This window comes from Rhincodon typus, chromosome 35, assembly GCF_021869965.1.
Source record: "Rhincodon typus isolate 14 chromosome 35, sRhiTyp1.1, whole genome shotgun sequence".
NCBI lineage: Eukaryota > Metazoa > Chordata > Chondrichthyes > Orectolobiformes > Rhincodontidae > Rhincodon > Rhincodon typus.
The window spans coordinates 6,159,800-6,181,400 of NC_063366.1; the positions used below are offsets into that span (position 1 = coordinate 6,159,800).

Here is a 21,601-nt window from a genome sequence, read left to right on the forward strand (position 1 = left end):
TACAAAGAAGGATGTAAATGCATTGGAATCAGTTCAGAAAGTTTTCCCAATCTAATGCCTGGGATGGGCACATTGGCTTTGAGGAAAAGTTGGACAGGCTGGGCTTGTATCTATTGGAGTTTAGCAGTGGAAGAAGCTGCTTGACTGAAACTTACAATATCCTGGCAGTCTTGACAGCGTGCATTTGAAAAAGACGATTCCTCTTGTGGGAGAATGTGGAATTGTTTAAGAAATAAGGGGACATTCATTTAAGGCAGAGATAATGATCTTTTTTGCCAAATGGTCATAGGTGTTTGGAACTGCCTTCCTCAGAAGCAAAGTCCTTGACTATTTTAAAGGCATACACAGATAGATTCTTGTGTGGGGTGTGAAAGCTTATCAAGGCTAGGCAGGCATGTGGAGTGATCAGATTAGCCATGATGTTAATGCGCAGCAGGTTTGATGGGATAAGTTCCTATTTCATGTATTTGTATATTCATATTATGTTTAAAAATGTTGTTAAAGGGAACCATCAACTACTGACATAATGTTTACAACTATTGCCCTTTAAATCAATGTTTACAGTTTCACGATCTGTTGACATAAGTGCAATCGTTATCATTACAGGATTAGTGCTGCATGACCAATTTCTCAACAGCCCATAATTAGAATGGGCCATCTCTCGTTTTACAGTTTAATTGACAACTTCAAGTGCTTGTAGATGCTTAGAATGACCCAAAGAATGCTATGTAATCTCAGCATGGGTCATTTCGTTTGTCCATGGAAGTTACCAGCTAAATCAGTAGGAAGTGTAAGGAGAAAGGGTGATTGGTGCATGTGGACACTTCCCCTCTCCTAAACCCTCACCTGTCTGATTAGTTTAATGCCCAGGAGCATGAGCCAAAGGATGGGCCTTTGGACCATGGGCCTTTTCCTGTGCTGTAGACCTGGACAGCTATCATTGTCTTGAGGCCTGGGTTGATGCTTGAAGTCCACCCACTTTAATTCCTTTTTGACTTTATAGTATACAGACGGCATTTCAAAGTCAACCATATTGCTGTGGGAAACAAATACAATGAATGCTGGAGAAACTTAGCAGGTCTGGCAGCATCTGTGGATAGAGAAACAGAGCTGAAGGCTGAGTCGGGTATGACTCTTCAAAACTGAAAGGTGTTGGAAAATAGGTTTCTTGAAAAAAATTGATACAGGCAGAGGAGGAGCAAGAAGGCAGAAGGTGTAAAAAGGTCCAGTGTAAAAGACAATGGGCTGTTAATACAGGAGAAGGAAAGAGAGATGTCAAATGGATGTAAATTAGGATGTGTCATAGTCATTGAGTCATAGAGGTCTACAGCACAGAATAAGGCCCCTTGGTTCATCAAGTCTGTGCCGGTTGAAAACAACCATCTAGCCATTCTAATCCCATTTTCCAGCACTTGATGCACAGCCTTGTATGCCTTGGTATCTCATGGGGCCTATATACACTCCCAACAATGTGATTGTTCGCTTTCAGTTTTTAAGTAGTACCGATATAGTTTCATTTGAGTAGACTTTTAAGGCAGAGGGAATGAAAGGGAGAGAACTATTCCTTTGCAGAGTAAACAGGACAAAACACAACATGTTTGCTTTGGGGGAACGATGTTAAAAAATGGAGAACAGACGTAATTCAGTAAGTTTCTGAAGTTAATGGTTTAATGTCAAGACCTTGTGGCAGTGAAGTGGCAAAGTGGAAAATGACGTTTTGTTTCTTAAGCTTGCATTCTACTTCTTCGGAACATTGCAGCAGATCCAGGGCAGGGCAGAAATGTTAACTTGAGAGTAATGTGGTTTATTGAAAAGGCAAGCAGCTGGGAGATCAGAGTCATTCCTATGGACTGAGCAGATGTGTTCCACTGGGCAGTCACCCAGTCTGTGTTTAATCTCGCATTGTGAGTGTGAATGCAATAGACTGTATTAAAAGAAATACAAATGAAAACCTCCTTCACCTGAACGCTGTGTCAACTCAGAGGTGTGGCCATGTGTGACTGCACACATCCTAGCTTTATCTGTTTCTTTGTGGAGTGTGTGGAATATTCCTGTTTCCGGTCCTCGTTGGGCTCCCCAGTTTGTGCCCACAGTTAATAATCCCTTTGTGTTTTGTTGAAAGTAGAAGAACCTGTATTTTAACAACATTCAGTTCTGATTCAGAGTCATACCGGACTTGAAACATTAGCTCTGTTTCTCTTTCCTCAGATGATGCCAGATCTGCTGAATTTCACTGGCATTCTTTGTGGTTGTTTCATTTTTTCAGCATCTGCAGTCTTTTGCTTTAATTCATATTGCTGTCTCAGTTTGGAGTCAAATATCAGCTATACCAGGTAAGGACAGCAGATTTCCTTCCCTGAAGTACATTAGTGAACAAGATAGGATTTTAAGACAATTGAAAACAGTTACATGGTCACCAGGTCAACTGCATTTAAATTTTACACACATTTAATTTTCCTTGCATTTAATAGAAGTGACACTCAACCTGGCTTTATAAGCCCAGTTTTGTAATTTCTCACAGCCAGTATGTCAGCACTCCTTCAAGAGTCATAATTTTGATATCACTGTACCATGTGATTTGATGCTATAAAATGCTCAGGTTTCAGACCATAGAGTCATAGGTTCATACAACACAGAAACAGATCCTTCAATCCAACATATCCATGCTGATGAAACATCCCAACCTGACCTAGTCCCACTGGCCCGTGTCCCTCTAAATCCTTTCTATTCATGTATGCATTTGGATGCCTTTTAAATGTTGTAATTGTACCGGTCTCCAACACTTCCTCTGGCTGCTCATTCCAGACATGCACCACACTCTGCGTGAAAATGTTATCCCTCAGGTCCTTTTTTCAAATCTTTACCCTCTCACCTTAAACCTATATCCGTTAGTTTTGGAGACCATTTGAAAAGTGATTCACTACTGAAAGCAGACTGCTCTGTCCTAATGTAATATTTTAAGATTAGCCCAGGCACTTGGGAATCTAATGTTTACATCCAAACACAATTGTAATAAATGTATTTTGGATTTTTACATACCATGTTATCCACATCCAGTTTCTTTTGTTAAGGAAGACACATAAGCATTTCTGCATCATGTGTAATACCTGGAACAAGACTAAACTCACAATAACACCCCCACCCCTAACCCTTGTTTCCACTGCACAGTTATTGGACACAGAAGGTATCATGACATAAGGAGACAAGACACTGCACATTGGGAAGACTGAAGGCTGTGAGCAATCTAAAGACTGTCACGTGTCATTGATCTCACGGGCTGAAGAATATAAGCTGAAAATCATCTCATTTTGGATGAAGGAAAATGGTCCATGGAACTTCCAACCAGTAGAAAGAGAGGAAATGCATGGATTTAACAAGTGATACTGTTCCATACCATTAGACTGAAGATAGAACCAGATCCCAATCACCATAGCACTGATTACAATGGAAAGAATCACAATTGTCAAAGTCATGATCCAATAAAAAGGATGACCTGTAAATAACAAGAAACAATTCCTACTCGTCATTGCAGAACTGTCAATGTAATGATAGAAAATTTCCACAATATTTTGTGTGGAGCAAATTTTGTTCGCATTCCAAATGAAGATATATGCCTGCTCTGTTTACAATGACGCAATCTTACACATAACTCCGTCCCTCAACCTCTCACTCAAGGCATTTTACTCCATTCACTGCTCAGAGTGCTCTACTGATGTCACGATTGAAATGGATATCACTTGGACTGTTCCATTTCCCGCTCCTCACCAGAGTAAACATTCTCCTCACCAGATGCTGCAATTGGAGACAGCAACAGCAGAAAGATGTTGAAACTTTTTCATTCCATTCTACAGCCTCCAGAAATTGCTTTCTGAAATTAAAAGCATAAAAACCATGACTTGATTCCAAAATAACAACAGTGATTTAAGTATTTCTCACATCAGCATACTGCTGTTATATTGAAGAGTCAGCCAAGGATTTGTGGGTCACCCCTCTCTCTGAGTCATCAGAATGTGGATTCAAATCCTGCTCCAGCAATGAGAGAACTCAGGCACAAACAATACCTCATATTTTGTACATAAACCATTTGTCAACACAAAAAACAATGAAGCCCAAACAAGCACTGGTTCCGATCATTGTTGATGGGATGATCGGGACATTTTGCTATGTGGGAGAAATGGGGCTGGGTGTTGGCATCAGGATCGAGATGGTGAAGATACTGAAAATGTAAACTTTTAAAATGACAGAGGGAGTCAGAAGAATCATATATAAAGGTAAGATGATACTGGCCACTAAAATAGTAACAATATTAACAAATCAGTTCAGCGGAGCAAGACCAGGATAAAATCTTGGTTCTGTCAGCATAGCCCTGTTTGTGGATCTTGGGAAAGAGGTAAAAATGGACAGTTAAGAGTTCTGTAGCCATGACTTTGCATGTCATAAAGAAAATCCCTAAGGGGGTAAACTCTGCTATCATCCAATTTCACAACATAACTTCTGCACCACTTTTTCTTTATTTCTCGTTGCCGATTTCAGATTTGCTTGTTTGCTTTGCTTTCGTCAGAAGCATTCAACTTCCTGCCATTCAGACCTCCTTTAGATGCATCTTTTATTTCTTGATTCATCCCATTATCACTTCTTTTGGGGTTGCACGATGACCCACTTACCATTTAATCTGAGTTCCGGTGAAAAGTCACTTGCTTGAATCGTGAACTGTTTCTCCCACAGAACCTGCTTGAGCTGTATTTCCAGCATTTCCTGTTTGTATTGAACACAAACTATTTGCCCGGATACCAGTTGGGGTGGAAAACATGGGTAGGAAGGTTTTGCAGCAGAATATTTACCTGAGGATCCTGAATAAGTACTTCTGTTCCTTCTGACCCACATGCACTGTTAAAAGCTGTGAGTTGCTGAATCAGCTGCTGCATGCCTTTAGACCTGAGGTTCCCTGTGCCTTAGAAAACTCAGTCTACGTGCTTTAATTAAATTCACTAATCAAATTAGTGAACAGAATTTCCTTAAAAATAATGAAGGACCTGCAATTGGAATGTGTGTAACTCATTCAACCCCCGAACCCGTTGTGTTTAAATCAGTTGTGGATCACTGCAGGTGTCGCACTGATACCAGTTCAACATGAACAGCCCCAAAACCTCTCATACCAGCAGCTTAACATTCCATCTGTTTGGGTTCCTGTGCTGCATTGTTAGTGTTACTACCTCTGACCCAGAAGGACTCAGTTCAAGACCCACATGCTGCAGAGGTGTGACATAACATTTCTGAACAGGTTGATTAGAAACCAGCTACAGTTCTATCTATTGTTTCTCACATACAGTCTCTCACAGTCATTTCTCTCACAGAGCCACAGGCACAACAGACTCATACTCATGCATACAATTATTGTCGTACATTGGTGCACCAACTTTGCAAATATTGTTTTACAAACTCACCAATGTACACAGCTTTATTGTGGGCAGCATGACATTAATTCCCTTTCATGCTCACCCCATGAGAAGTAGTCATTGATATTTAAGGAATGAAACTGCTATTGGATGGAAGGAGCAATGCGTGTTCAATCCAATCCAGCTCAAGACAAATTTCTACTCCATTCCTTCCACACCCTAACAGACTGACAGATGGACTCTAAGCGAAGTGATTAATTTAAACGATGGGTTCTTCCCTACTGGCTCCCTTTCGAGAAAACCCACTGGATTAAGTAGCAATCAGGTACTTAAGTGTGTAGCATTGTGCCTTCCTTAAGAATCCGGGACCTCGGGGACACAAATCCCACAGCCCCAAGAGCTCCTGACTGATCAGAAACTGGCAGCAGTGTATTGCCCAGCAGTGAGAGTGGGAACTGTGGCCTGCTGCTAACAGAGCATCTACCAGTGTCCCTGGGCCTCGAGGCTTACACCACATCAATGAAGACAGAATGGGAGTCACTAAGTGGTGGACTGCAGGAGGAAAAGGTGGGGATGAACAGCAAGGGACAGCTTGTGGTTCTCAGAGGATCCCCTCCCTTTCCATAGCTGGGACTTTTATTCAGAGACTAATTGCCTATGAGCGAGTGATCATCTCCTGGAAGCCCAGAAGTAAAGTTGACAGTTTGCTTTTCAGGGTTCTCCTTGCAGTGAGTGCCCCTACCTGGTAATAGTAGGAGGCCCTTTATTGACCACTGAATTGGTGGCTGAGCAGGAAGCAAGTTAATGAATTCTCCTGCCCTGGGCCTAATTAAGGCAGAGGCTGAAAGTGGCAGTGACCTCATTCACCATCCCCTAACTTGCATTTGACAAAATGTTATCAAGCTCGGGGAAATTCAGTGACTAAATGCCTTGTGCTGGGTGGATCAGATATGTTGTTATCTGATGCAAATAAAGATCATTTACAATCGATGCTCACTCAACCAGCTATATTACAGGTAAGCAACATTCCAAACCAGTACAGGGGTTGTTAATGCCTCAGGGAGATTCAGCAGCGGAGTTTCACTGTTTTTACTTTCACTTTGTTCATCAGTTGCAGATCACTTATCCGTATTAAACGTTGAAATTTCTGTTTCTTTGCACTGACATTCTGATGCCTGATCGTGTAACAGATTAATGAATAAGATTAGAACAGGCTAATCTGTGAGGGAATGAATAACTAGCCGACTAAAAGACAAAATGCAGAAAGGAGGTTTCAAGAGTAGTTAGTGGCAGCCGGCAGGAAGCAATGATTGTCAAAGAACAGTACCGGGAGTATTGCTGTTCTCAAATGTGACTCTGGAATAACAAACACAATTTACCCCTCCTCCTGGTGTTATCTCAAAAATCCAGACGAATATTGCTTCATTTCTTCTGTGACAAAAAGATGCACTGGTTCGCAGCAGAGGTTCTGCGTCTCCCCATTGAAGAGGATGGTCAGTCACTGATGTGCCTCCGCACCAATGTGGCAACTTTCCACCTTCAGCCTCTGCAGCAATACCTTTATGTCGAGCCTCCTCCCAGGGCTGGGTGTTGGGTGGTGGAGGCCTGGGCTGGATGTGGGGGGAGGTGGGGTGGGGGGGTGGTGTGGGGGTTGGTCTGTGGGATGAGACCAGGGCTAGGTGCTGGGTGGTGGAGGCCTGGGCTGGGTGTTGCCGCAGAAATTGGCAAACAGAGCAGCAGTGGACGTCCAGCTCCCGGCTGATGCCATCCATCGCCTGAAGGCAGCAGTGCTCAGACCCGATGTCATACACCAGTTGAAAGATGCTCAGTCGTGCAGTGGAATCCCATCTCCTTGTACCCCTTCTTGGGCACTATATATATTGTTTTGTGTCAATTGCACCCCCGAAGAACTACGTTTAATTCCTTGAAAACATTCAATGTTTTGGCCTCAACTGTTAACAATGGCAGAAATTCCACAGGCTCTCCACTCTTTGGCTGAAGAAATTCTTCCTCATCTTGGACTTTAAAGCGATTTTTATCCATTTATACCCTATGTCCTTAGACTGTGTCCTAGTTCTGAACACCCATTTCAAAGAGAACATTCTTCCTGTGTTTGCCCTGTCCAGCCCTGTTAAAATTTTAAAGATTTCTATGAGATCCCCTCTCATTCTTCTAAACTCCAGTGAATATAACCCCAACCAATCCACTCTCTCCTCATATGTCAGTCCCACCATTCCAGGAATTAGGCTGGTAAACCTTTATTGCACTCACTCCATAATCAGACCATCTTTCCTTAGATAAGGAGACCAAAACTGCACATAATACTCCAGGAGTGGATTCATCAAGACCTTGTACAACTGCAGCGAGGCACCCTTGCTCCAGTCCTCGAATTGTCTCACTGTGAAGGCCAACATACCATTTACCTTCTCCCTCACCTGCATGCTTACATTCCAAGACTGGCGTACAAGAACACCCAGGTCTCATTGCATCTCCCGTCTTTCCCAATTTATTGCCATTCAAATAGTAAACTGCCTTCCTATTTTTGCTACCAAAGTGGATAACCTCACATTTATCCAAATTATTCTTCATCTGTTAAGCATATACCTACTTATTCAACTTGTCCAAATCACACTGAGGCATCTCTGCATCCTCCTTACATTTCACCCTCCAAACCAGCTTTGTATCGTCTTCTGACCCCTACTGTGGCTCCTTTAATTAGGAATCCTTCCTTTGACTGAACTCACTGATCATCATTCCAATCCTCTGGGTTTGGTTGAAAAATCTGGAAGTTAGTGCATAAAATCATGGCTGAAATAAAGAGTCGAGAGAAAAAGAGCTTCCCCAAAGAGAAGTGGGTTCCCAACTCCTCTGCTAATCAGTCTGGTGTACACAATCTATTTAAATAAAATTCTGCTCATTTAATGCATGTAAACATTTGCAAACAAGCACCAGCATTGAATATTGTATCACTTCAAATACCCCTTCTCTGTTTCCAGTGTAACACTGAGTGTGAGTTCGACGGGGAGGAACAGATAGTTTACCACCTCAGCTTCACTCTATCACTGTTTGTTGTGTGTTACTGAAAGGAATGGGGAATTACAGGTACTGAAATTGGGTCATTTCCCCATCTTTTACCTCTCACTGTTCCCAGAGTTGTACAGGGGGGAGCGTGACGTAGGAGAAGCTGCAGTTCTTTGAGCCTGGAGACCAGTGGGCAAGAGATCAGTGTCAATGGACTGCAGGGTCTGGAGCTTGAGGTCAAAGCTGAGGGAGAATTCAAAGATCAGTGTTCAGGATTTTACAACTGGGAGAATAATGAAATTACCCTAGCCTGGAACACATGAATGATTGACATTAATAATGAACGTTGGTACATCTTGATGGGTAACAGTGGGGACAGAATATGTGTGGCCCCTTTAAGCCCATAATTAGGATGCTGACAAGTAAAGTCTTTTCTTAACTCCTTTGCAGAGATTATTCTAATTTAAATATGTCATCAACTGGTCTTTGTCAGTCAAAATAAAGAACAATACAGCACAGAAATAGGCCATTCAGCCCTCCAAGCTTGTGCTGCCACATTTTGCCCTTCCATACTAAAACTGCCTTCACTTTCAGGATCATTAACCCTCCGCTTCCTTCTGATTCATGTATTCGTCCAGGTGTTTCTTGAATGCTGCAACTGTGTCTACTTCCACCACCTTCTCTGGCAATGTGTTCCAGGCATTCACCACACCTACTGTGCCTCACACATCTCTTTTAAACTTCCCCCTTGCACCTTGAATCTGTGCCCCCTAGTAATTGACCTGTCCACCCTGGGAAAAAGCCTCATACTTTCCACTCTATCCATGCCATTCACAGTCTTTTAAATTTCTAACAAGTTGCCCATCCCTCCTGCCCTAACCTCCTGTGATCCAGTGAAAACAAACCCAGTCTATTCAAACTTTTCTCATAGCTAAAATCCTCCATACCAGGCAACATCCTGGTAAACCATTTCCTAAAAGTTCCTCCCTAATATATTGACATTCCCTAGAGTATTCACATACTCATCCCTGACCTGAACATCAGTCATGTCCTTCTCCTTGGTGAACACCAATACAAAGTACTTATTAAGGATATTTCCCACTTCCTGTAGCTTCACGCATAACTTCCCTCCTTTGTCCTTGAGAGGGCCTACTCTTTGCCTTGCTACCCTCTTTCTTCTAGTATATGCATAGAAAGTGTTGGGATTCTTTTTGACCCTGTTAGCTAAAGACATTTCATGGCCCCTTCTAGCTTTCCTAATTCTGCGTTTAAGTTCCTTCCTAGCTTCTCTATACTCCTCCAGGGCTTTGTCAATTTGTAGCTGCCTAGACCTATTGTATGCTTCTTTTCTCGTTTTGACTAAGTTTACAATTTCCCTTGTCATCCATGGTTCCTGGATCCTGCCATTCCTATCCTTCAGTTTTTCAGGGACATGCACGTCCTACACTTTAATCAACTGGTCTTTAAAAGTCAGACGTAGATTTGCCCTCAAATAACTGCTCCCAATCCACATTACCCAGTTCTTGTCTAATGTGGATATAATTGGCTCTTGCCCACTTAAATAACCTCACCTGAGGACCACTCTTGTCCTTGCCCATGACCACTCGAAATCTAATGGAGTAATGGTCTTTTACTGAAACATTGATCACCTGTCCTGGCTTATTTCCTAATACCAAGTCTAGTATGGCCTTCTTTATGGTTAGATTGTTAACATTCTGTCTCAAGAAACCCTCCTGGACACATCTAACAAATTGCTCTCCATCCGAGCCTCTGGCTCTAAGGGAATCCCAGTCAATAAGCAGAAAGTTAAAGTCACCCACCACAACCAGCCAGCTTTTTTCACACCTTTCTAGTAACTGACGACATATTTGCTCCTCTGTCTAAGGTGGGCTGTTGGGAATTCTATAGAAAACTCCCAGCGTTGTGATTTCATCCTTCCTATTCCTGAGCTCCACCCATAATGCCTCCCTGCAATATCCCTTTGATGTCTGCTCCCTCAGCACAGCTGTGGTGTGATCCCTTATCAGCAATGCAACTTCCCCAAACCTTTGGTTTCCCTTTCTGTTCTGTCTAAAACAGCGAGATCCTGGAATGTTAAGCTGCCATTCCTGCTCCTCCTTTAACCATATCTCCGTAATGGCAATAGCATCGTAATTCCATACAGTAATCCATGCTCTTAGTTCATCTGTTTTACCTGTTATGCTTCTTGCATTTACAGTACACTCAGAACAACCATTGTATTACAAACACTGATTTACCACAACCCGTGTTCAAATATTTAGTTTTGTTCAAAATAGCACAAGGAGAAAAGCAAATCAAAAATCCCTCAGTCTTCAATGCAGAGTTTACTGAGACACTACGATTCACATTGAAAAAGGCCTTGGAAATAACACATCAACAGGCAAATAGTCAGGGCCCCAGGAGACTGGAGAAACTGGCAATAACTGCAAGGGACATGGGGATTGAAACAGATGAGGATGACAAGCTATGTTCACAGGGTAAAGCAAGATCTGGAAACATTTATAATTCTATTAAAGGAGATGCCTTTAACCAATACAAATCAGAAAACATGCCTTTTCAGGGTTTCACTTGGCGACAAGTTTCCAAAACAGAGAAAACAAAAAAAGTCGCCCAAAGCAGGGAGAGAAAATTCCAACACAAAAATATTGTAATGACCTTGAAGAGGGAAAAACGAAACTTCAAAAGCAGCTGTGAGCGAAAGGTATATCAGCTGATATGGAAATATTCATTACAGCCCTGACAGACAGAGATGAGAGAAATATTTTCTGCAGTGGGTGAAATTCGGCTAGGATTCCAGATTGAGGGACACTCTCTCTGTTTTACGTGAAAAATACAAAGCTCTGGATCAGAAATTTCAGGGACAGTCAACAAAGCAGAAAGACTGTACAACCAGTGAACAGTTACAGGAATTAGACCAACAGATAACAGCCAGCTCCCTTGGACTCGAACACTTTATGCAAGAAATTGGACTAATCTATGAAGCGTTGATAAAGCAAAATAATCACAATGAGGAAAACAGATACCTTATGGAACTGTTACTACAGACTGCTCTTGACCTGATGTTGGATGGGTTCCCTCTGGAGCTCATCAATGAATATATTTCCAACATCCCTTTACAGTGGGTCACTGATGTACTGAAGGCAGTTGAAGACAGGATTGGCAGAGAAACCAGTGTGTTTTGCTGACGGTGCTGGGAGTACAGAGCACAGGCAAGTCCACACTTCTCAACACCATGTTTGGTTTGCAGTTTGCTGTGAGCAGTGGGCGATGTACCCGTGGGGCCTACATGCAGCTCATTAAGATCACAGGAAATCTGCAGTTGGGGCTGGGCTGTGGGTACATCATGGTGATCGACACTGGGGCGCTGAAAGCACCAGGGCTGTCAGAAATCAATGGCAGCTATGAACATGACAATGAGCTCGCCAGCCTGGTGATCGGGTTAAGTGATGTAACATTGATAAATATGGCCATGGAAAACTCTACTGAGATGCAGGATGTGCTGCTGATAGTGGTCCATGCAGTTATACGAATGAGAGAAGTGGGGAAAAGGCCGGTTTGTTACTTTGTTCACCAGAATGTGAGTGATGTGGCTGCTCATGATCAGAATATCAGAGGCTGCAAACATCTGCTGGAACAGCTGGATGTGATGACACAAGCAGCGGCTAAAATGGAAAAATGAGATCGAGAGTTCAGCAAGTTCTCGGATGTGTTGGAGTACGATGCAATGGAGAATAACTGGAATATCCCAGGGCTGTGGCACGAGAATCCACCCATGGCAGCTGTCAATACCAGCTACAGTCACACGGTGTTTGAGCTGAAGAAAAGGATCTTTCAGAATGTGGAAGAGAAGAGAAATAAAGGGAGATTGTTGACCATCTCTGAGTTAATCCAGTGGACTTATTCACTGTGGAAGGCAGTGAAATATGAGAATTTCATCTTCAGTTTCTAGAACAGTCTGGTAGCCGAAACTTACAAGGAACTTTCTGTCCCATACACAGACCTGGATTGGGAACTGAGGACACAGGTACATTCCCATCTGGAAAAGGCACAAAACAGAATTTTTAATGCAAAGCAGGATCCAGAAATTGAAGCTTGATGTTTGAAAGAGGATAAATAGCCTTGCGGAATGAACAGAAAGAAAATGGTCTCCTGCATTTAATAGAATATTATTCCAGTGGCAATAACTCAAACCTTGTTGAAAAATAGAGGGAGGATTTTGTCCGGAGCATCAACTCCCTGATCATTGAACATGGGATGTACATGGACAGGAAGTGTGATGAGGCAGTGCAGAGGAGGAGAGCTCTGCAGAAGCTGAATGATATTAAGGACATGTATCAGAGTCAGATTGAAGAACAGGTCAATAAACTTCTGAAGCAATGCGGACATCAAAGTAAGAAAAAGAGTAAAAGACAACTGAAGAAAGTATTTGAGAAAATGTGGCTGGAAACAATTTCAACATTTAACTTTCGTCACCCCGAGAGCTGATATTATGAAGGACATGGAACTGAGTCTACACCCCAACATGCCCCTCAGACACTGAACTCATCAATGAGAAATTTAGCAAGAAAACCCCGTGTGAAATTAATGCTGTAAATCTCCAAATTAGACAGGATCATACTGTTCTACACATATTTTAAGGTTAGAATTTATACATGTTCCAAGCTAATTGAAAAAGATACTGAAAGAGCCCAGGAGCTGTGTGATCAATGGATGAGTGAGTGTAAACAGTTTATGAATCAGGCAGCAGACCAGGAGCAGGATTATGTTTCAAATCATTGCAAAGAACTCTTGAGAGTCATAGATGAAAAAATCCAGAAACACCAAGATCAGAAATTCACTTTTACTCAAAGTTTCAGGGTGTATTTTAAACTTCACATATGTGGATTTTCCATTGAAAAATATGAGGAAATGCACAAAATATTCCTGAACAACTATGATCTCCTTTGCAAAAGGAGAAAGCACCTTATTGTCAAAGCTCTAATGATACCTACCGGGAAAAAGATCAAACCAAACAGAGAACTGTTCAATGAAAGTTACCTGAACCCAGCCATAATCCAAGCTGTCGACAACAAATTGTGATCAGAACTGTTCAGTAAATGAGGCATGACTGAAAAGGAGGGAAATTCTTGTCCAGGAAAATCTTCCAAATGGCTCTGATGCTGCATTTGAAGGAGAGAGACAGTTTTGATGAATATCACCAATATATACAAAACACAGTGTATTTTAAGGAAGATTGGCTGACAAACAAGTTGTCCAACACTGTTGGAACATGCATAATCACCGGAACCAAGGGTTAAATGGATACAGATACATCATTACTCAGATACTGGTATCAGAGAATTGTACAATGGGAATTGTGGGTGATGGCAGTTTCTGGAATAAAGATACTGACTGAAAACCATTTCCTCACAGGAATTACAGGGCTCTCAATGACTAGTATAGTCACTGGAGTATTCCAGCTGATATCAGCATTGAAACATCAGCCTTTTGGAAATGGGGTTTCCACAAATAAATACTCAATGAAACCAGCAGACAACATTTCTAGTTGGAGCTTGCCCTGGAATCAGGTTGTAAAAGACATTGAAGATAAATGCTATGTGAAGATTGATGAGTTCTATTACCTTGTTATTTTTAAGCACTGAACTGAAAAAGCTTTCCCACTTTCCTTCCTTCAAATGATGTTCCAAGGTCCTGCAGCTGACTCTATCCTGCAGTTCCTACTTGCCCTCTGCTCTCTTTCTGGCTGAGCCTATATTTTCAGAGCTCCGATAGTATTGAGAGTGACCAACTTTCCTCAGAGCAAATTTAGGTCAGCTGGGCCAGCACCCATATACAAGCTCAGCTGCTGGGGGTATCATGATCCTTATCACAGAGTTCTCCTCACAATCTGAGCTCAAGGTCATTTGTATAATGGAACTATGAACACTGTCACTCCAACTCTGCTAGAAACCCACTCCTTCTGTCCAGGTTATGGTTTGGGAGTGAGAGCAACTCTGAGGGATTTTCCAGTCTACTTAATCAATTTGAAGGAGTTTCTTGAGAAGTGACCTTTCTGTTGAACTGTGCTAGCTTTGTTTTACAAGTGATGAAAATCAATATGCCTCATTGGTTCCCATGTGTAAAGAATTAGCCAGAAAGAAGAAAACAGGGTCATTTTCCTCATATCCAATTGGCAAAGGGGCTTCCATTCCAGGCACATGATTTTGGTCATCAGCTTCACATGTGGGTGGCAATAAACATTTTAAAAATTAAACGTGTCTTGGTATTTTTGGCTGTCAGTCCCTTGACATTTTGGGTGAATTGCTTCCTTCTTGCAATTAATCTTTCCATAAATTATTGATCCTCCATCAAAAAATGATTGGACACTAACCATGGGGCAATTCAGAGTTAAAACAAATGTACAATACTCAGAGAGTAGCAGCTTGCTAAAATATCTCAGACAGAGAAGACAATTGGGAACTAAAAGACATTGTATATTTTCCTTTCATCCTAGAATGATTCAGCACTGAATAAGGCCATTCAGACAATTGTACCTGAGGCAGACCTTTGAAAAAAGTATCAATATTGTCCTGCTTTTCTGTTCTTTCCTCAAATTCTTGGAACCCTGGCTGTTGATTCTCTACCAATTCTGGCTGCAAATATGTGAATGTAACCAGATATCTAGACCTCACTCGGTGATAGACTACAACAGAATAAAGTAACATGCTGCTATCACTGTTCTTATTTTTACTTCTTTTCAATCCTGCAACCAGAGGAAAAAAAAACTTTATTTCATTATCAAGCTGGAGAGGGTTCAGAAGAGATTTGCCAGGTTGTTGCCGGGTATAGAAGGTTTGATTTGTAAAGAAAGGCTGGATAGGCTGGGACTTTCTTCACTGAAGTGTAGACTCAGTGAGAGGTTGAGAGGTGACCTGATAGAAGTTTATAAAATAATGAGAGATATAGGTAGAGTTTATGGTAGTTGTCTTTTCCCTAAGATGGGGAATTTCAAGACTAGGGGACACATTTTTAAGATGAGAGGAGGGAGATTTAAAAAGACAAAAGGGGCAAATTTTTTACACGTGGAATGAAGTGGTGGAAGCGGGTACAATTACAACATTTACAAGACATTTGGATGGATACATAAAAGAAAGGTTTGGAGGAATATGGCCCAGGAATAGGCAGGTGGGACTCGTTTAATTTGGTATTATGTTCAGCATGGACTGGTTGGACTGAAGGGTTTGTTTCATGCTGTATGACTCTACGTTAAACCTTGCTTTCAAATTGCTAGCATTGTCTCAACATCAGGAAGACATTTGCTGTTCTGGAGTACATTGGCTATAACATAATACCTAATTTCTGTCTCCTTTTCACTGATATTCTGCGACATCTAAAGTATATGTTTATTGTCACGCATTCCCAGATCCCTCTGCACACCTCTTGAACCTGTTGGCAGCTGCCTCGACAGCTGTCTATTTACCTGCCCTCGCCACTGCAATGATGTAGAAGCCTCAGTCTCCTGTTGAACCCGGGTCCGGCTAATGGTTCAACAGTTTGTTTTACTTCAGCCTGGTTCTGACAACAGGTCACATATGCATCTGCGTGTGACCAAGCACAGACAGTGTGACTGTCTCACAGTAAAACCCTCCAGGGGACTCCGTCTCAGAACACTGACAGTGCGGTAGCTGGCATGTTATGATTACCCACATTAAGAAAGAAGCTTGGAAAGGCATATTCCAGATGTCAAAAGGTAGTTTGACACCTGGGACATCAGAGTCCTCATGGGCAATCACAACAGTGACAGACCTGAGCTCCAACTCATTTCTGAAGAAGGGTCTAGGCCCGAAACATCAGCCTTCCTGCTCCTCTGATGCTGCTTGGCCTGCTGTGTTCATCCAGCTCTACACCTTATTATCTCCAACTCACCATCGCATTTTGGGAACTAAAGCTTCTTGAGATTCACATTGATATGCTAAATGAGATATAACAGGAAATTAAGGAGCAAGCTGATGGGTACTCAAATAAACAAAAGACTACAGATGCTGGAGATTTGAAACAGAAACTCAGCAGATCTAGTACCTGATAGGTACTCAAGTTGGGCAAGGAGGTGCACTGGGAAATGCTTTTCTATCAAGTGGCTGCCAACTGGTTCAGGATCTGTACAGAGGGATTTGGGAATGAGTGGGAGGTTTGAAACTGAAGATAGAGACTGCAAGAAAGCTGGGGGAGATAGAGACGCTGCAAGTGTTTGGTACTGGGGGCAAGTAGGAGATCACTAGGGTTTGGGAGTATCTGGGTGACAGGATTAGCAAAGTGGGGGAAGAAGGGTACTTATTAGAAGACACAAAGTTAGATATGGTGGATGTCCAATGAGATTTAGGGGTTCAGGTGCAGAGCACTTTAAAATATGAAATCAAAGGTGCAGAAAATAATCAAGAAGATTAATGGAATGCTGGCCTTAATATCTAAAGGGCTGGAGTATAGGGACGCAGACATTGCACTTACAAAACCCAGTTAGACCCCACTTAGAGAACTGTGAACAGATCTGAGAACCACACCTTAGGGAAGATATTTTGCCCCTTGAGGGAGTTCAACACACGTTTACAAGTATGATACCTGGACTTCCGGGGTTAAATTATGCAGAAAGATTAGCCCAATTAAGCCTTTGTTCTCTATAATTTCGAAGGTTAAGGGATAATCTGATCAATTTACCACTGGTTGAAAATTCTAGAACCGGGGGCATGGCCCAAGAATTAGGGCCAATTCAATCAGCAGAGATGTTAGAAAGCACTTCTACATTCAAAGCATAGTGGAGGTTTGAAACTCTCTTCCTCAAACCATGGTCCATGCGAATTCAATTGCTAAATTTAAATCTGAGATAGACAACTCTTTTTATGTAGCAATGGTATTAAGGGTTATGGGCCAATGGCAGGCATGTAGAATTAGGCCACAAATCAGCTATGATTCTTTTGAATGGTGGATCTGCTCGAGGGGCTGAATGGTCTACTCCTGTTCCTATGTTTCTACACATTAGTCACGGAGTCTCGACTAAATCAAAGTTAGCCTCCAAAATCAGGCCAGGATCTTAGGGATCGTCACAGAGATTTTTTGTTTATTATCATAAAGTCCACACTGTAATGAAAGCAACTCATAACTGAAACCAAGACTGGAATTTTGTATCAAGTGAATAGGATACACACAATTAATCTCAGAAATTCACTTGCTAAAAATGTATTAACAAGCTCCTTTAACTGAGAGAGCTAAAGAAATATCAACTGGATTTTATTAGGGTAAAGTCATTCTGTTTGGAATCAATAATGCACCAGCAATATTTCAACGATTAACCAATAAAGTCATCAATTGAATCGGTAACTGTACTGTTTACATTGACAATTTGATTGTCTTTAGCTAAACCCTGGAAGAACATTTACATCACTTGACCAAATTGTTTGATCGGCTACAAAAAGCCAACTTGATTATAAATTTGGTGGAGAATAAATTTGCCAAGGTCAAGGTGACTGGTTTGACCATACTGTGGGACAAGACCAAGTAGTCTCGCAAGAAATAAAGGTACAAGTTAATTTGAATTTTCCCATAACTAAAACCTAAAGTGAAACTTTGCATCATGTTGCCATGAGAGGATCCTGTTGCAGGTTTCTTCCAATTTCAGCAATGTCATTGGTCCCTTAACAAATCTGTTTAAAAGAGGCAGCTAATTTGAATGGATGCAAGGGTAGTTCGGGAAAGTAAATGTCGTGCTTCCAACTGCAGCAGTTTCAGCTGCACTAAATTATGCAAGATCATTGAAATTGGCTGTTAATGCTAGCACTATCAGTTGTTTGCCTGCAAAATGATGAGGTCGGGAGTGAATAGTCTGTCAGCTATTTTTCAAAGGAATGAACTACAATAAAAATATTCAACCGTTGAAAAGAAGACACTGAGTCTTCAGTTGGCTGTACATCATTTTGAAATATACATGGAAGAAACTATTATTTACATCGATGATAATCCTCTGATTTTCTTAGTAAAGCCTTGGATCAAAAACTCATGATTAGTTCAATGGAGCTTAATTCTCCAACTGTAAAATTTGAAAATCGCTCATGTGCCTGGAAAAGAAAATATTTTAGCAGACACTTTATGGAGAGCACATGTCCAGGAAATGGTGAAAGTGATACAAATGAACACATTTAAATATGTTGCTGTGTAACTCATTGTGTACTTAGTGTTTACATGTCCTTATTATTGGTATGTCATCAAATTTTTAGCGAATTTTTTTTGATGAAAGATAAAAATGCTTCAAATGTACACTTTCATTCTTCTTTGGAGGGATGTGTGATATAATCTTTGAAACTGGGTATTTTAAACTGAAGAATCTAAATTGTTTAGCGGAGCAAAGTGATATTAGAAAGTAAATTAATCCCCAGATCATTTGATTCAGTAACAAAGGCCACAACAAAAACAAAGACCTGGGATTTATTTGTAGAGAGATAAAACTGAAAATGAGAGAAGTTATGCCAAATCTGTAGAGAATATGTTCAGATATCAGAGTATTGCACATAGTTCTGATTACTAGCCTATGAACTGGATGGAGGGGCTGCAGAGAAGATTTACAAGGACCAATACCAGGTTCACATGGATGTACAAATCAGGAAGGGAAGACTGGGCTATGTTTGTTTTCTCCTGAAAAGAGCTGAGTGCTGATTTCAAAAATTGTTCTTTAAAATTATGAAAATTTTTGACAGAGTGGAACCAGAAAAACAGCGTTTCCTCTTTGGGGAGAAGCATCGCTAAAGGCTGTCAATATTACATAATTATCAAGTAGGGAATTCTTGACCCAGAGAGTAGTGAGAAAATGGAACTCACTTCCAACAGAGAGTAGTGGGTTAGCAAATTGGACAGATGCACTGGGCATGAAGTTAAATAACTAAGTGAAGGAGAAGGGAATAGAGGGCTATGATGACAGAGGACGACTAGAAAGGATCTCAAGGGAGACTCAAGTGGAGCATAAACAAACCTGGGCAGTTTCATTGTTAGAGGTTAAAGGGGGTCCAGGATGTCTCACTGGGAAGAGGGCAAAAGGTATTCAAATATGCCGACAAAGATGAAAGCAGCTGTGATGACAGCGGGCACGTATCCTCCCAAGTCCCAAAAAGGTGTTGAAAATGTGGTGTGGTAAATCGTTAGTCTTTAAACTGTCCATTCATTTCAGGATCCCTTGAATAGGGAATCAACATTATTACCTGGATAAAGGCCAATATTATTTTTGTTGACATGGCGTTAAACAGGAAAGTTAGCCTGCTGGGCTTTGCAAGAGAGAGAGAGCAGCTAGAAACTCTTATGTGATTCACTGGATAGGAATGTGGGTGGAAGCCTGTACTTGGATTGAAAAAAAGACAAATTCTTGATGAGTTCAAAAGAGACTGGAATATTTACTTTGCTTTTGCTTGAGGGTGAAGTCTTCAGGAAACACCAAAAGAGGTCCGTATCCGGAAGGTCTACCACAGAACGACAGTACAAAAATAGATGCTGCAAACAACAGAAACATGGATGTAAACTTTCATGTTTCTAATGAAAGAAAAACAAACAGTTTTGTTTTGTGGAGATGAAATGCAAATAGTTGCGTTTGATTTGTGGAGAAGCGTGTTCTCCCATGAAAAAAAAGTAAACATGATATTTGTGTGCAAAACATGTCAAATATGAAGAATTACAAAGCAAGGTGTGTGCAGATAATATCTAAGAGCATTTTATTAAATTTGGACATGTAAAAATTTCAAAAGACCAAGAACAAAGATGGATAGTGCTATTCACAACAATTAAGTGGCAAGTGAACTCATCGCAAAACAATCTTAGGCCGAAGACCATGTTGATAAGACCAGTTCCTGGATGAGGTTTTCCAATTTATTTTGGTGTCAGACTGGATACTCCAAGTTTCCAAGCACCGGAAAAATATTCACCTGTCTGCACAGTTGGTGACAGCAAGATTCCTTTGATAAAAATCCCTTCACTTCTGAAGGTTTTTCTCCCAGACCCGATGAATTTATGCTTCAAAGTGAGCCTAGAAAAAACAGGCCTTTTCAAAATAACAAAAGGGCGAATTATTAAATGTGAGAAGAGACAATAACCCGACTTGGGTAGAAGCAGATTATAAATGAAATGTGAGTTCAAAAAACACTGAAAAACATACACAGATCTGAGCCATTCATGGAGAAGAGATAGTGGAACATGGGAGGCTGGATACTTCTTCCCTATAGCAAGAGGCTTGTATTTCCAAGCTGCTCCTGTAGATGCATACAGTAATAGGTAGAAATATGATGGTGAACTGTGATGCACTGTCATATTCAATCGCTTTGTTCTTGGAAACACAAGACAATTAGCTAGCATCAGCCAACAGTATTCAAAGGTGATGAATCTAAATTGTACATTGTAACACAGTGACATCAGGGCATAAATAAATCACCACAGCATTTGACACATTATGAAGGCCACATCAAGAACAAAGTTCAGAGATTTATTTTCAGAGGAATGGAATTGAAAATTAGAAAAGTTATGCCCAAACTGTGGGTGAAATATGGACAGAGCTGAGAGTATTATGTGCAGTTCAGACCATTACACTATTAAAGAGATGAAGAGACTGCAGAGAAATTTTACAAGAGTTATTCCAGATGCATGTAAGCGTACAAGGAAGATCAGGCTGTGTTTATTTCTGTTGAAAAGTGCTGAAGGTTGATCTCAAATACACATTCAAAATTATTTAAAAAGTCTTCGATAAAGTGGATCCAGAAAAAAAATGCATTTCCTCTTTGGGGAGGAGCATTGATAGAGGCTGTCAACATTACACAAGTTCTCTAATAAAGAATTCTTCACCCAGAGAGCGGTGGGAATGTAGAACTTACAGCTACAAGCAGCAGTTGAATCAAACACACTGAATGAAAAGTTGAATGACTATATATAGGGGAAGGGAATGGAGCACTCTGTTGACAGAGAAAGAAGAGAAAGGATCTCAAGGTAGACACAAGTGCAGCACAAACACTGGCATGAGTTAATTACATTCACTGGCCTGTTCTTGTGATGCACATTTTATATAATTCTACAATATCCTTCCACAGAATATCCCATCACATGACCTCTTCATAACCTGCCCATGAAATATCAGTCACATTTATTACATTTATGAGATTTATAAA

General features: G+C 41.1%; 1 pseudogene; it reads left to right on the forward strand.

Annotated features, from left to right (window-relative positions):
* Window positions 1–11,153: 11,153 nt before the first annotated feature.
* On the forward strand, window positions 11,154–12,923 carry LOC125486914 (annotated as a pseudogene).
* The last annotated feature ends 8,678 nt before the right edge of the window (window positions 12,924–21,601 follow it).